Source organism: Pelmatolapia mariae, linkage group LG14, assembly GCF_036321145.2.
Source record: "Pelmatolapia mariae isolate MD_Pm_ZW linkage group LG14, Pm_UMD_F_2, whole genome shotgun sequence".
NCBI classification, from domain to species: domain Eukaryota; kingdom Metazoa; phylum Chordata; class Actinopteri; order Cichliformes; family Cichlidae; genus Pelmatolapia; species Pelmatolapia mariae.
This window is the reverse complement of record NC_086239.1, coordinates 37,630,001-37,647,224: the sequence shown is the minus strand read 5'-3', so window position 1 is coordinate 37,647,224 and position 17,224 is coordinate 37,630,001. Positions and strand designations below refer to the sequence as shown.

At 41.2% G+C, this 17,224-nt stretch overlaps 1 protein-coding gene across 3 annotated transcripts in view; it reads left to right on the top strand.

The window, feature by feature from the left end:
- Positions 1-17,224, top strand: part of si:cabz01090165.1 (uncharacterized protein LOC100333421 homolog) — a 400,716-nt gene that overhangs the window by 147,858 nt on the left and 235,634 nt on the right. For 2 of the 3 annotated variants that reach the window (XM_063493434.1, XM_063493433.1), the window contains exon 3: positions 11,861-11,988. The gene's annotated coding sequence lies outside the window, so the exon portion shown is untranslated. The remainder of the gene's footprint in view (positions 1-11,860; positions 11,989-17,224) is intronic. The other variant, XM_063493435.1, reaches the window with a different exon arrangement.

Sequence of the window (17,224 nt, the reverse complement as noted above, 5' to 3'; positions counted from 1 at the left end):
TGTAACAGATAAGTTGGATGAAAAACTGGAATTTGGGAAGAAATCATTTAAGGAAAGAAGAAAGAGGATGATTCAGTGGTTGGTGATACTGATCACGGTCCTGTAGAGGACAGATGTCTCCTTCATGCTGGAGAACAGTCTGGGCCTGCAGCTCTGCTTTGAATTCTAGTTATAATTCACACAGAGGCAGAAGGATGGATGCACCTTCAGACAAGTTTACCTGCAGCTGCTCTGACACCAGCGTGGAAATCACCGTAGGCCAGGTCACAGTGTCATTTTGTCAAAGTTGCTGGCGTCTCACAGAACCTCATAAGGTGTCCTTTAGGGTTGGTGCTGAGAAGCACCGGGGTATGGCAATTATGAAAAGATGGGAGTGAGGATCATGCCACATTTCAGTGCAAACCTGTAATTTTTTACTGTGCAGGATTAATACGTAAAAAAGGGCGTGGCTAAACCATTTAGTAAAAAAAGGGAAACAAGACTCCTCCAACCCTCTACATGTAGACTGCATTGCTCTTTAAATTCAGACGGTTATATGTGAGCATGCAGTTGTTGTGGTTCACGCAAAACCCTCCCCCTGCACTCGCTGATAGCACCCCTCTGAGCCAGACAAACACGCACACTGATGCTGGGAAATGTCATAAGCATGTACACACCCTGTCTGTCTGTGTAGAAACACACACACACACACACACACATCGGGACGCCGACTGACGCTGACTAATGGCAGGCTGCTGGTTTGTATGGAGTGACAGAGGTGCCACTTGCGCCGTTTCCACGGTGAAGGGCGTTTCCCGGTAAAGCCATTTTGTGGCTGAAACTGAGATTGAGTTCCCCCTTCATTTAGGTGACAGATAACAAGAGCCTGGAAATCAAACCCGACACTATCAAACACTCAGCCATCAGTCACATTGGACAGCTTACTGCAGGTAGACAGACAGATGATCCCTGCAAGGAGACAAGGACAAAGGAGATTACAGAGGAGATAGGATCCAATGAGGAAAGTCCTGTAGGCTTAGTATGAAGAAGAAAAAACTAACTCTTGGTTGGAGCAGAGTATTTAATAATTGTGTTGATGTTTTTTCACCCTGAGTTTCTCAGATCAGAGCTGCAGGTAGTTCATGTTTAAAACCAATGTTTTCATGTTGACGATCACCACAGCTGAGTGTCACGTTAATGCCAGAGAACCAACAGCAGTCCATGATGTCCAAGCTTCATACATCCGTATCTGATGTCTGTGTCTGCTGTGAATTCTTCTTCTTCTGTGCTTTTTCAGCAGCATTTTGATGGGTTGTAGGTTCAGAGATGTGACATAATGTTTGGGGGGAACCTCCTGACCTGCTGTGTATACCACTGTGCAACTGTTAAGAGTGTGTTTCAAAGGTGGGAGCTTTGTGGCCACACAGAAGCAAACTTTGCCTACTGCCACAATCACCAGCTATGACTCACTGTGACTGTGTCCTCTCCCCTGAAATCAAATTCAAGCTAAAGAGTCGGCGCTCTGACACACTGATCCAATGACCTTGAAGGGGAGAAAGTTAAATGTATTTCAGGTATCGTTTGTGCATTTTATCGGTGGAGCTGTGATACTTTGTGATTGCACCTTTGGGTCATATTGCAGGAGGGTGCTGCAGCGTGAATTCTTTGTATTTCTTATCATTGTTGTAGCTTTTTATGGAATTTTTTTTACTGTAAACGAATTCTTAATTTTCCTCTCTAGGTTGTAATGATTGTGTTATTTTGCTGTTACTCTAGTGACACGGCTGAGAATGTGTGTGTGTGTGGGGGGGTGTGTGTGTGGGGGGGGATTAATTTGACTAATCTCTCCCCTCTTTCATGATGCTAACCATGTTACGATGCACTGAGAATGAACCTCGAGTCTGTGTATTAAATGGTCAGTGCATTACATGATCAGTCAAGAGATTAACACAGGCTTACACGATGTCTCTTATATCCATGATGGATCTGTGTTAATCTTCTGTGTGTCCAAAATGTCCTTTTAAAAAGATAAAATGATGAAGCTACGTACAAGACATCCAAACGAGCATCGTTTCAGGGACATTATTTCTCAGATGTGTGAGTTTGATCACATCTGAACGTTACATGTGAACAGCTGATACAATAATGAGATTGTCCACTCAGCTAACTGATCAGGTATATTCCAAGATAACAACAATAAGGCACCTTATTTATTGGCGTTTGTAAAGATTTTTCTGATTGCTGACACCTTAAAATTATGGTGATGTTGATGTGCAGATTTCCTGACCGCACGAGCTGTAATTCTCTGTTTGTGTGCACGTGTTCTCTCAAGAGGCCCTGTACGTGCACATGCTCATACGTGCATGCTGTCACTGTGTGTAAATCAGACAGTTATGAGCTGATCGTGTCTCTCAGCACGCCCTGGTCATTAAAGTAGCTGACTAAAAAAATGTGCTGATTGATGAGCATTCTGGAAATGTGATCTGTCCCCCAAGAGAGCCCGAGAAAAGTTAATAAGCCTCGGAGCCCCTCCAGATGTCTGATGGCAAACATCTCTTGAACAGAACCAACCACTATTTTTGATTTTCAAGTAAATGTTTCCTCTTTATTCTGACACCATCCGTCTGAAATCCATGTGTACCTCAGGTTTTAAAAACCTCTTGTTTTCAGATATGTTCTGTGGTTTGTGAGCAAAGCTGAAAGTAGGCTGACAAAGGATCAACCTGAATACCTGCGAGGATTCTTAGTTTAAGACTCTGTAGCTTTTTCAGCTTCTGCCTTATACAATATTTTACTTTCAGGCAATCGAGCTGCATTCTGGTAGATTTCAGACTGCTGATGTTTTGATTTGTACTGAACTGCAGTCACATCAGCCTCTTTCTGCCTTAAAGCAAAAGTTTTCTTTGAAAATTGTTCCTGGACCTTGAAGAAGATGTTTTAGTTTTGTTAAACTTAATTGTCTGTTTCAGTAGTAAATATTCAGGAACAGATATCGCTGTTCTTTGTTCAACCTCACTTCACTATAGGAGAGGGACATGGCAACTGAAATCTACAGGAGATTTTGTAATGCCACAGATAGTGGTTCCCCTTCTTATGTCTCCAAAGAGCTAATCAATCATATGAGGCAGTCACATTGTTGCAGTTTTACTGGCTCATTGTGTCCATGCTGTAAATTAGCACCTGTCTTCATCGCTCTGATCGGGCACTGTAATTGCAGTCAAAGCAGCTCTGCATTGTGCTGTTAATGAAGCTTCATTGTTGTGAAACTTGAAAACTTCTGATACCAAAAATTTGTATCCTTGCTAACAGATGACACATATTTACTGTACATCCAGAAATCGGTTTATGGAAATGACTCTTAGTACCTTAGCCTAGCCTACCCCAAACTGCGCATGTCCACTATGGAAGTGGTCGTTGACTTACTATGGATCATGTGCGTCATCACATGAGCCAGGGTTTAAAAAAAGGTGTTGGTCATTACGATCACCGTAACAGCCACTCCATGGCTCAGCATCAAGGAACAACCTCAACAGCCACCCAAAGGATAAACGTCACTCTTTCGAGGATGACAAGGTTCACATTTTGGACGGATGAGACACAGAGGCCATCTGTGTCCACTGTGAACGGCAATCATTGAACAGAGGCGGCAGCTTATGACATCAGCTATCATCCTATATGCTCCCTGATGATGGTAATGAACCGAATCATTTTTCACAGCTTGGCTCATGTGATAACTCATGTGATCAATAGTAGGTCAACTTAAAGAAGTCCACTTGCCTTCTTATTTAAAGATGTCCAGAGTACCATGGCCTAGATGACACAGACATTTAAAGATATTATTATTGGACAACAATGATGGTTAAATCTGCAGGCCGCAATCACACTGAAAGACGGATAAACCCTCAGGCTCTGCCGCAGTCGTGCACACATCTATAACAGAAAAGGTCTTGATAGCATATATAAATATATATAAACGCACACTGGTGCTTGAGTAATATGAGATTTGTTTATGTCCAGGATCTCTCAACATGATAAGATCCCTGCTAATACTGTCGTGTTTAATGTGAGTGAAAGCACATCTCATTACAATAATGATTCAGTAACATGGTCTCAGACGACCCTCGGTGACTGCAGTGTATCTGACAGTGTGAGCCTCTGTCAGTCTCTGTTTGCATGTGGGCGTCTTTGTGTACGTACGTCCTGCGAGTTTGCCACTTGAATGCCGATGTGAGTCTGAGCCGATGTAGTTCGTATGAGCGAAGGAGATGAAGTCGACAAGTGAGATCGCAGGGTAATACGAAGGTGAAATCTCATGTCTCTATGTTGAAGACTGGAAGGAGGAACACTACTGTTATTCTAACAGGACCCACCTGTGAACAGCTAACCATTTACTCACATTAATTCTATTTTTTCCACTTTTTTATTTATAGAGAAAAAGACAGCTTGGTGTAAAAACTGTACATTTACAGATATTAAAGGTTCCTGTGGGTCTTTAAAAAGCCTTTAAAAGCCCAAATTCAAAAAGAGTCACTTTGCTTTGCCTAAACATTTGCTTTTGCTATTGATTTTTATCAGTGAATTCATTATGTCATGTCTAAAACCATTTAAGCTGATAAAATAAACAGACAGGAATATCCAAACTGCTGATGGTTTGTTCACAGTAATGTTTATTTGCATGTAAATGTCTGCATGTAGACTGTCCACCAACTTTATGATCCTCGTTTGACACCTTAAACCATTAAGAAAACCCTTTGGTCTCATTTTGCAACTATAAATTTTAATGATTGGACTGTTGATCATAAAGAGACTACGCTAGTGGAATGTGCCCTGACACGTGCGCTTGTATTTTGGATAATCAGCATTTTACTAAAGGCTCTGCCTGGTAAATAAGAGAATGAGGAAACATTAAATGACTGAATGACCCACGTGCAGGAATTTTTCATTAGACTACAGCAAAGCACCACAGTATGTACCAGAGAGAGAGCGTGTTGAGGTGGAAGGCATGCACGAGAATAAAATGCAGAGAAGGTGCAGCTTTTCCTTTGTTTTACAGCTGCTGATATTTTCTAAGGTTTGGATTTTAAGAATGGAAAAAAACCCCAGCTGCTGGAGTATATCTCAATCTGCCTCAACATGAGGGTCGTTGACAGGTGAAGCAAATAACACCGATTATCTTTTGGTGCTAATGAATCTTAAGCTCATCTTTGCTTCCCTTTGACCACGTCAAACTGTAAGTTAATGTCACCATGGATCTGCGGGAATAAAATAACAACATGTAAGTAGTATCAGTGGAAGCGCTCAGATGGTTCCTGTGTTGCTTTTATGTTTCTGTTACTCAGATTTTTGCCCCTCAGCCATAAACAGCTGATAGGGTATTGTTGTGACCCCGTCAGGCAGGCGGGCGGCGTGGACAAGTTTCCATGACTGCAATAACTCGAGAACGAGGCGACGTAGGAGCTTCAAATTGATACCATTGGTGTATTTACCAAAACTCTCAGGCAAGTTCTGATCTCAGTGAGATCGACTTCAAGGTCAAAGGTCAGTGGTTTCCTGAAAATCTTGTGAATGTGAAAACTAAAGGATTTTCAAATTGATAAGACAATGCATCAGCAGAAAAACATCTGCATTTACCTTAAAGAAGCAATTGCTGCTGCCCATCAGTCTAACAATTTAACGTCCATCGTTCAACAGTAAGAAAGATTATTCACAAGTGCAAAATATTCAAGACAGCTGCCAGTCTTCTCAGGAGTGCATGTCCCAGCAAATTCACCCCGAGGTCAGACTCCGCAATGCAAAGAGAAACTGCAGAAAACCTCAAGAGCTACATCTCAAACTGTACAGGCCTCAGTTAGCATGTTAAATATTCAAGTTCCTGACACAACAGGTAGAGCAAGACTTCTAGAGCAATGTCCTTTGGATAGATGAGGCTAAAGTACATGTTTCATTATGCTTAATGCATCAGCAAGGATGACCAAAGCAGAAGCTTTGTGAAAACCAAACACAGCCTATCAGCGCAAACATCTTGTACAAACTATGAAGCATGATGATGTGGGCTTGTTTTGAAGTTGCAGGAGCTGTGCACCCTGCAGTCATCGAGTCGACCATGAACTCCTTTTACTCCAAAGTATTGTGGAGTCAAATGTGAGGCCATCTGTCCAATTGCTAAAACTTGGCCCAAACCAGGTCACGCAGCAGTATACTGACCCCAAGCACAGCAGCAAATCTCCAACTGAATGGCTTAAAAGAAAACAATCAGTGTGCTGCAATAGTCCATTCAAAGTCCAGACCTCGACCTGTTGTGGGAAGAGAGCTGTGTCTAAACTAATGCCATCAAATTTCAATGGACTGGAGCTATTTTCTAAAGAGGAGTGGGGGAAATTCCGCCTCGATGACATAAGAGACTCTCATACACAAAATGACTGCATGAAGTTATTGCTGCTGCTAAAGCTGTTCAACATGCTGTTAATAATGGGGTATACTTAATATTTCACAAAATTCTAATACAATCATTATGCTTCACACCATTGCAAACTGATTTAAAGTAAGATAATTGTGTATTTATATGTATTTATAAAGCATATTTAAACAAATTATAAATAAATTGATTTAGATATAGAGATAAAACCAAAATACTATCCAGAAAAACAAAAAAGATCCCCATAAATATCATGAAAATGTTTTAATTTTTAATGACAAACATGTATTTCTAGTATTATTATTCCTGTTATTATCTAACAGTGTTTTGCTGGAGTTGCTACATGAAGCTGTTTCCATTTTCAGTCCCACAGTTTCTGTATTTGATATTGAAATCCTCTGCTGTTTGGTCCTGTAGGCTCCTGATCATCTACAGTGGCTCAGTATGAAGTCAGATATACGCAGCTAATCTTTTCTCTTCTAGCTTGGAGCCATGCTATAGCTAGTGCTAATCTCTTAGCCTACAGCATTAGCTCTTGCTAAGGCTAATCCCTTTTTGTGTAGCACCGGGCCCGCTAACGCTAATCCATGTGGCTGTGTTGTGCTAATGCTAATCCAGCTGTCAGTCAGAAGTGCTGACCGGTGTAGAGATGAGAAGACACCTGTGCGCTGCCTACTGTACTCCAGCTCTCCTCTTGCACTCTTATCAGCTGCCATGAGGCTCAATTCACCTCCTGCTTCCCTCCCTCTCTGTCATTTCTGATCATCCCGTGGTCTTTCTGATTTAACCTGTTTGTCTACATGCCTGGTAATCCGTTTGCTAATCCAACCCTCTTTCCAGGAATGCAGCACTTAAATGTAGAATTTCAACCTCAAATAAACCCGGCATTTCGAGCTAAAGCTTTACTTTCAAACTTTATATAAAAATGCGTGTTAGAAGACACGCTTCTTTGGAATCGAGACGATCATTTTAATGCTTATTGAGTTACACAATCATTCTTTTAGCTCTCAGGATGTCAGGACTCTTGAAGCTGGCTCCGAAAGTGAATGAATAGCCATAGACTTCTGGCTACTACTCTAAAGTTAACCCAGGAGTGTTGACACATACAGCTATACAGTTGCTGCTCAGTGTCTCCTGTTCCTCACGTCTGGATCTGCAAGAACAAAAGTGAGGCCTTGGGGTATTGTTCAAATTTGTGGCCTTTTAGAGCATTTTAGATGGAATTATTTGACAAATAATATGGTTTACTGTGAGGTACAGCCAGGCATTCACATTTGGGCTTTTGGAATAAGAATTGTAAGTAAATCTTAGCCCTGAAATTCAGTAGTTCCTCTAAAACTGTTGACATTACAGGATTTGATAAAAACAGCCTTCTTTAAGGGCTATTTTTTTAGCATGAATTAGGCCATAGTCGGGATAGCAGGTTGATGAATGTAGGACTGAATTAAATGAAGCATGTATGTTTGGTGGTAATGATGAAATGCATCACCCAGTGCAACCATGCAGCTCACCGTTGAGTTTGAACAGGGCCCTGTGGCAGAGCTAATCAGATTAGGCTTCGACTACACACATGTTGCTTCAGATTCTTTGAACTTTGGGCTCTTTCACAGAATCTCTTTGCTAATACGACGTCTGTAATGTCAGCAAAATGATCCTCGTCTTGCTACCGTTGACACAAACAATGAGCGTTACACTTTTCGGAGATGGCACAGTGAATTTGAAGTTTTGCGATCTCCCGTTCTCTCCAGTTATCTGCTGTTTATTTCATCGTCTGGTGAGACAGCTTCCTGTCATTGCTAAAATCCACTGCTTTCGAGTGTCTGAACAAAACAGCTTGAAGCTTCCCCGGTGATGAAACACTCAGCCTCTTCCTCCTTCCTCCTCCCACTCGTTTCCAATAACTCCCCCTTGGGACAGCTTTTCTTCATCTCTGTTATTCATGTTCTTTTCTGCTTATTTTTTATAAACGCTGTTGTTTTTTTTCCCGCCATCGTCCATCACGCTGTGTTTTAAAGCCATTTGGATTTTGTTATCAAATTCTGTTCTTTTTGTTTTGAAGCCACCGTTATTACAGCCCGGCTTCTTCTGTCATCTATCACCGCCGCACAAATTGTGTTTCTGCTGCATTTGTCAGTTGTGGCTTCATTTTATCACCTTGTTTAATTACCTTACTTCTATCTTTTACTACAGCGCAAACTAAATTAACCAAAGTAAACAGTACACGCCTGGAGGCCTGGAGGCGATTCAAGTGAATACATTTCGAAAATGGGTAAAAAAGTAAAAAAAATGTATTACTAAAGAAAAATGTAAATGGACTGGTTCTTATATAGCGCTTTTCTACTCATCTGAGCACTCAAAGCGCTTTACACAACTTGTGCATTCACCCATTCACACCACATTCGCACAAGCACATTGTTCTAAGTGCTTTCTAAGTAACATTCACACACATTCATACTCCGATGGATGCATCGGAGAGCAATTTGGGGTTAGTATCTTGCCCAAGGATATTTGGCATGCAGACTAGGGGAAGCCAGGAATCGAACCACCAACCTTCCGATCAGTAGATGACCTGCTCTACCGCCTGAGCTACAGCCACCCCATATATATCTCCCGATGCACAGGATGTGATGTAACTGTTTCTCCAAAAGGGCTGTTCACCTACGTTACACCCACACCACCCTGATATCAAACTCTGAGAAAAAATCCACCTTCAGGCACGTTGTTGTGATTATACATCATCAGCGTGTGATGCTCTGAAGGTTGTTCTGTGAAATATTTTTCTAATTTTCTTTTTTGTTATACCTGAATCCTCTCATCCTCATCAGCTGCACTTAGCACTTTCTTGCATTTCCCAGCATGCCTCAGGAGAAACTTAAGAGAACAGCCGGTCGCAGGTTTTTCTGTGTAGGTGGACTCGGTGATGAGGAACATAGGAGCTGAGAAAAGTGAGAGTTTTGCCTCTTACTGAAAGCACATCTTTTCCTTTGTTAGAGCTGCAGAAATACTGAATCTGTATTTTTGTCCCTCACAAATGTCAGTGATTCTGTATTGAAACATGGTGCTGGAGTGTGCCGCGTGTCACTCTGAAAAGACCCTTTTTGAGATTTCACGGTTGCATTCATCACCCTTAAAAATAATAGGTTGTGGGGTGTGCACACAAATTCATCCAAACTGGTTGTTTGTTGGAAACTGGTGGAAACATTCAGCTCAGAAGCATCAGAGAAATAACACATAAAAAAACCCTAATCTGCCTTCCCAGAGAGGTGGATTTGTGGTCTGATGGACTGAAATCTTTCTTCACCTCCAGAACAAACACAAAGTGTGAGGGTACTTGTGAGTGAAAGCAAATTGTCCCACTTCAGCAAAGCAGACAGCTGAATCCAACTCCAGACTCCCATTCCTCTTTCAAGAGATCAAATTCAGATTTACCAGTGTGATTAAATCCATCCTGAAGATCCACCACACTTCATTCATGTCAGTTTGGATGACAAAAGGCTCCAAGCGCCTTTTCACTGGGACTTTCATGTTTCATGATGCCTTTCTTTAGCTAAAAATAACACATTTATATAGCTAATACAACACAACACTGTTAATAATAATAATGTATACTTTATTGATCCCCGAGGGAAATTACTTTCTCTGCATTTAACCCATTCACTCAGTGAAGCAGTGGGCAGCCACCAGTCAGGCGCCCGGGGAGCAGTGTGCAGGAACGGTACCTTGCTCAGGGGTACCTCAGGGTAGCCGTTCAGTGGATTCGAACCCCTCACCTTCTGATCATGGGACGACCACTTATTTTCATTATTATTTCATATTACATTTTTTCCAAGTAAATCTCTGATAGAAAAAGAAAAAGAAAAACGAAAAGAAAAAAATGGACATCAAACTTGTCTCATTTCTAAGAGGCTGCGTTTGAATTTTTCTGACCAACAAAACCCAAAGACATGTCAAAATAAATCTCTTTTTCTATAAACAAAATGCTTTAAATGTTTGCAGCCCATTACATTTTCATCAGTCATACTCTTCACAAGGAGAATATAAAACACATAGTGCTGCAGTAATGTGGATGTGCTTTAAACCTGCTTTTTTTTCTATTGTCCAGCAGAGGGCGACTCCTCTAGTTGCAAAATAAATTCTAATTGTTAAGATGTCTGTGACGATTACCAATCTGTGACCTCGGTAAACACTTAAATAGATGCAAGGCGTGCTCTAGGACCTTTGGGATGGGTTACCTTGTGAGCATGGACGGGCTGTGGTTGTGGCTGTGGCTCAGCAGGTAGAGCAGGTGCAATAATTGGTATCATGTGGTGTGAGTGGGTGAATGAGACATGTTGTAAAAAGCAGCACTATTTAAGAAGCGTCCATCCATTTACCATGAGAGGGCAGAACTCAGTTCTTAGGTCAGACCTCCTCTCACTCATCACATGGGGCTGCAACCACGATGTCAGGATCCAGAATTTTCAGTCCAAGGCTTCACAGCAAGACTGCATTAACTGGTTTACATTTACTGTCTACATAGATCACACATACATGTTTGCTGTTTGAATGAGTGTAGTGGCAGACTGCTGGGGTTTGGTTTAAGCACCAAATGATCTTTGATCAAGTGTAGCCACAGAGATTATTCTCAATTTGTCACATAAAGACTCTTATCATGCAGAGCAACAATAAAACACGACTCTGACATGCTGTCACGTAATGGACATGCATGCACTTATATACGTGACAGTAAGAGGTTTGCTATATAAACTGAGTGTTTTCCATGAGAAACACTGAAAGAGTTAAGCTGTCTGGTAATGGACATGTAATGGGCTTGTAACTTTAAAAGTAAGTGTTAGATCTGCAACACATTTGACATTTTTTCTTGAAAACTGACACAAACGATTAATTCTGAATAATAATATTAGCTGGTTACTGTTTGAGTAGTTCTTCTGGCTCCTAAATGCAAATATGTAACAATAACAACTGTTTCAGGAAGAATTCAGGACTTCACATATCCCTTCATGTCCCTTTGTAACCCTTCAAAATATTCTTTCTGCTTGACAATATTAATGAATTTTTTATAGCTAATTGTCTTCAGTACAAACCTTTGAGTTATCAGTATTTTCATTTTTCATTTCGGATATTTGTCACTCTGTAAAACCACCGCTGTCTCCGCAGCTTCCCTTCGTCCTTTCTGTATGTCCTGCTGAGGAATTTGGATGAAAGGAAAGGAGGCAGAGCAGCCTCGAAGGGAGGGCAAAAAAGAGAGAGGAAGAAGTGATAGAGGAAAAGAGGGAGGAGAAGTGACAGCAGGGACAGAAAATAGAGGCAAAGAATCTTTAGGAATACTAATGAATTAATGATGCAATATGTTGACATTTTTCTCTTTCTTCTTTCTGTCCCTGCACTCTTTCCTTGTCTCATTTCAACCCCTCTCTTCAACTCTCCTCCTCCTCCTCCTCCCCTTCTTCCTCTGCGCTCCTGCAGGTAGGAGGGTGTCCTTGTTAGCTTGTCATCTTGTTGTAACCCTGAGGCCAGTGATGTGACTGGAATGTGAATTCATCATAAAAGGACCGACTCTACCTGAGGACTTCCTGCTTCCCCAAGAAACTCAGGTAAGTCGTACATAATGGAATATTTAATGTGATAATTCTCTGTGTGGTTTGACTGTATGTCTGGAAAAATTACAAGTGGTGAAAAGCAGCCTGGTAATTTTGGGGCTTTGGTTTTTTTAGAAGGTACGTCTCCAGTTATTTCATTCAGCTGAAATGAGCCGATGCATAAGTGGGGAAAAGTGATCATACTTAATTAAAGAGGCTGTTCATTTTTTATTTGGTGGTAATATTTTCTGAGAAAGGCAGAACGCTTAAACAAGACAGAGTACAGATGGTGCAGGGTATTGACAGGGTACATGACGTGGTTTATTTGTGACCAGTGCAGAGCGGCTTGTCTGCTTGGTGTGAGATGCTCATAATGTTTCTTATGCTGGGTTCTCGTGCTGGTACTCGACGTCAGCCCGACCTGCCGTAGACCTTCTATGGCACCACTTTGGGCCGGCAACAAAAACGGGCTTTATTTTTTGTCCTTTCCTTTTTTGGGGTCAATCAGGAGTGTCAGAATCAGAATATTATATTAATCCCTGAGGAAATCATATGCGTACAGCTGTAATAGCTGGTGTGGTTGGTGTTGCTGGTGTAGCTAGATGGATTAGGTGGAAGTGCAAGTAGACAGTGCACCACATGTCGTAGCCTTGTCTATGACGTTTTTAGATACCACTTGACTGTTCAGAGTCCAGAGTTCTGAATGTACAGACGTCAGGTGACCCAGTCCCTTGGATATGCAGGCTCAGGCTGCTGTGATGCACTGATCCTTTCACTCTTTGTGATGTCAGAAAGAGCAGATACCCTGATCTCAGGTATGTCTCTGGGTGGGAAAATTGAAGCTTGTAAGGGTCAGCCCGTCAGACGAAAACTGTGGGCAGGGAGCTAAAACAGCTTCTTTCAAATGTAGCGTGACCTGAGGGGAACTGGTTCAGTCCTTTTTGTTGGTTTTCTTCCATGAATATGTTTATAGTGTCTTTAACTGGACTGTGTGTGCAGCACAGCCGGTAATACTGTGAGTGTGTGTTTGTTGTCCTAATGTAAAAGGCCTCTCCGTGTGTGTGAGCTCCATTCTGTCACATCATCATTACAAAACACATCATTATTAGAAATTACATAAAACATTATGTGCATCTTGATGCTAAAAGATGTGTTTTTAACATAGTTACGAATAGTTACACCACTTACATTAAAAAAATAAAAGTAATGTAACTACTTTGAGTTCTTAATCAAAATCGTAGAACTTGATAGTTTTGATTACTTTGCAGTTACTTCTCTAACAAATATCTGAACCTGGGAAATGAAACAGGATTGTCCTTCAAAGGCTTGTGAGGTTTGAAATAAGGCATTTTAATGAAGACAGATTTCCAACATTGCAAAGGTTCTTTTGCGCCAACACAGCCACCTACCTTGGCGTGGTCGGCTGGTTGCAGGCACGACAGACTTGGCTCGGTTGAAGGAATGACAAGAGGCTGTAGAAATTAAAGCAAAAGAACTGAGGTCAAAATTTAAGTGCCTGCTGCCACAAAAATGGAGTCTGTCTGGACGTATCGACAGTGCCTCGTGAGCCACTTTCCCCACAGCGCTGTTGCACTTAAATGTGTTCCAGCAGCTTTGCTGAATGGCACTGAGCAGAAATAAGCCAAAAGAAAGGATTTCTGTACATAATGGAAAAATGACGTGAAATTTACTGACAACAAAACACAAGGGGCAATTTTGACACATAAATTCTGTTTGCTGAAGTAATGATCGGTTAATGTTTACCTGCCACTAAGAAGAATCTCATCAAAAGTGAAATAATTGACACACAAAGTGTGCTCAGGGCACAGATTATAAATCACCATTAAATACTGTTTAATAGCAATTTTCCATTGCTCTGTTTATCAGTGTGACATAATTCTATCTATTATTTTATTAATAATTTATTGGCTCTATCGTGGGCTTCATCTCGTGTAACAAAGCTGTCTAACATAACATAATAGAGAATCATGTAGTTTGTGTCTGAGGGATACGATCCCCAGTAATGTTCGTTCAGGTCACCTCTTACTAATACGAACACCACATGTGATAAATCTCTCCATAACCAGAGAAATTGTTGAATTTTCTACCTATGATTTGTGCATTCATTTATTTGTTTGTTTTCGTATTAAATGTTTCATTTTAAAAGCTTGTTACTAAAAAGTAAATTGCTGGGATTTCTAATTAGCAGCATTTTGATTAGTAAAATGTTGTACTCTGTTACACATGCAACCCATATGACGCTTCATTAAGTTAAATTAGCCCAACACACACCTCCATTATCCCTCTTCTCTTCCTTTATTCTGAAAGTCTCTGCAGCTATTTTATTCTGGGAAAAAGCGTCCTGGTGAAAACTTCCCACCGAGTCATTTAGCCAACTTATCCAGAGTGACTCACAATAGTATAAGCTGCAACAAATCGCAATCCCTGCATCATCCACACAGTGCAAGTGTCCAAGAAGAAAAGCTGTAAGAGGATTGCAGGGGTCAGAGCTGTACTGCACTCACAAAAATGGTATAAATTTTCCTGTCCATTAAAGAGATCTTGTACTGTATTACTGTAGCATCGGACAACATGAAATATGAGCTGAAAGAACAAATTCAGAACACGTGACACTTCTTCCACAAGCTTCATTAAGTAACAGAAAAAACTGCAAAGAAAATGCAATTTAAGAATGTTCTGTTGTCTCATTTGGGGTCGTCAAATATCACTTATTCGCATTTTTTAAAGTACTGTGCTGTCCCCATGATTTCATCAGGGGTTATTCTAGGTGGAAGACACTGTTGAATCAGTAAAGAAACTCACATTGTGTCTTTAAGTATGCAATGATATAATAACTGACTTTGCACTAATGAACCATGATGACCATCTGTCTCAGATGCTGTTGGCCCTCCAAGTCCCCAAACCATTTTTGACCCACTGAGCCGCGGACTCTAATAACTCCAAGACGTCTGCAGCAGATTATTAAAGTCTCATTGTTTCGCTCTGTTATCCTGATGAAAGACGTCACTGTCTTTGGGGGAAACCATCCCACTGAAAGCATGTGTTGTTGCAGACCAGGTGGCACATGAATACCTGAACACGGTGTTTCCCAGCACAACATTTCCCAGAGAGTCATGCCCCACCACCAGCCTTACTCCCTCACATGGTGCTAAGAACATGTGACTCAGCAGGTCAGGTGGCCTGCCGTTGCTTAAAGGAACAGTTCAGACCTTTTCGTGCCCACTGTAGGCGTTTTCCACGTTGAGCAGGAGTTACCAATGGGTCTCGACACAGCCTGTACATCATTCACATTTTGTGTCATTCTTGTGTTACAGCAGCCCCTCTCTCACCTTTGACCCATGCTGAGAGCTCTTGTTAGGGGCCAAAAATGTCTTTACAGGGCTGTAGTTTGTATCGTTACGCTCACCACTTATCTTTCAGTTAATGAGATTCACCAGACCAGTCCATCTGTTTCTCTCACGTACACAAAGATATTACTGTTCAGGTTTCATCTAATACAGCCCAGATTGTTGTTATGAGATAATCAGCTCTATATGCTTCATATCGGAGCGGTCGTAGTGTTTTGGATGAGTGTATTTAGTCCTAAAAGAAGTGATGCTCTCAGTGTCAGTGTTCTCGGTCCATCCCACCGGGCTGCTGCCCCCATGGCCTCATAATGTGTTTAATACGCAGGAACAGGAAGGTGGATGAACTGTGAATGTGGACTGATGAGCATGATGACACATTAGGATGACGAGACAAGCGCGGCTCCCCATAGAACTATATCTATATATCAATGTCATCTCCATCTGATTTGTGCAGAGCAGGGAGGATGAGGGGGAACAGCTTCACTCTCAGCCAATCACAGAGCGAGCATACACGAAGAAAGAACACAACATCCTCTCACAGAGTCAGTCACTGGACACCAAAGTGTCACTCCTCTCCAGGCTGACGTAGCAACAAAAACATAAAAATATACAGGTAAAAAAAAATAGATTGCACTTTCCCCTCTCTGGATTCTAAAGCTACTGTATATGATGCTTTGTGTTTGTGGGGAACTTTGAAATAAGCCCTCTGGCTTTATTCTTTCATTGCTTCCTGGAGAATCCTTGACTGAACCTTGAATTGTTAGAGTATGTATAAAAACATCCTTATTTGTGCTCATAATTCCATCCCAAGAGAAACTGTTATGGTCTAAAAATAAAATGAAAAAAAAAATCAAAACTGTTTCTGTTTCAAAATAAAATGAGACCTGAAATTACAGACCTGGGCATATGCAGCAAAACAGTAATAGCTTATTTTCCACCTCTGGAGAACACACTGCGTCACAAAATGGTCCAAAGCTGTCCTTTTCTTTGGCTTCAACATCTAAATTGATAATTCAGTCAGAGAGCTCGAGGCATAAAGGCCCCTATGGAGGACTGAAAACACTCATCTGATATATTGTTCCTGCACTGGGAGACCGAGGTATTCCTCTGGGCTACATTCACTCTCCACGGAGCAAATCCATCCACAGAACTCTAAAAATGTCTCTTTACGGTGATTCAGAGCTCTGCATCAGCACCCGATCACAGCCATTTGTCTTGTGGACGAAGGATATCTAATCTTTATCTGAGGTGCTGATGTGTTCTAATAGAGCAAGAAAGGGGCAACCATTAACCTCCCCTCTGTCTCTGACACTCTGGCTTTATTTCTTTCTGTGTGACCTTTGCTGCTTCTCTGTACTCGTGAGGTTTTGTTGGACTTGGGTGAACATGTGCACACAGTTGTCCAGCCTGTTGATAAAAATGATCGCCACTGGAAAAAAAATCAATTGCATGTGTAAAATTATATTTTAGTGTCACATACCAGCCAGTTTTTGGTGTTCACAGAGGCAGAGTTAACTTCTGCATTAAAGCATGGCAGCAGAAAATACAGAGCTTAAATTCCACTTGGACACTCAGATAATCCAGATATATAAAAAGACGGGAAAAAACAACATTTACCCTCAAAACCCCTAAAATAATAAATGAAGCAGAAAGTATAGAGGAAAAGATAAAAATATGAAGCTTGTACTTTTTCTTTTTATTTAGCATAACAACAGAACCTAATAATAACTCTGGAGATTTGCGATGCACATATGTGTGGCTCAATGTGTGCTTTTGCAGATCATTTCATATTTAGCGATTTGTTTGTGGAGGATGCTGGGATGTTTGTGAGCCACTCTCTGCAGGTTTTAAGTTCAAATATTTCCATCTGCCATCTCTTTTCC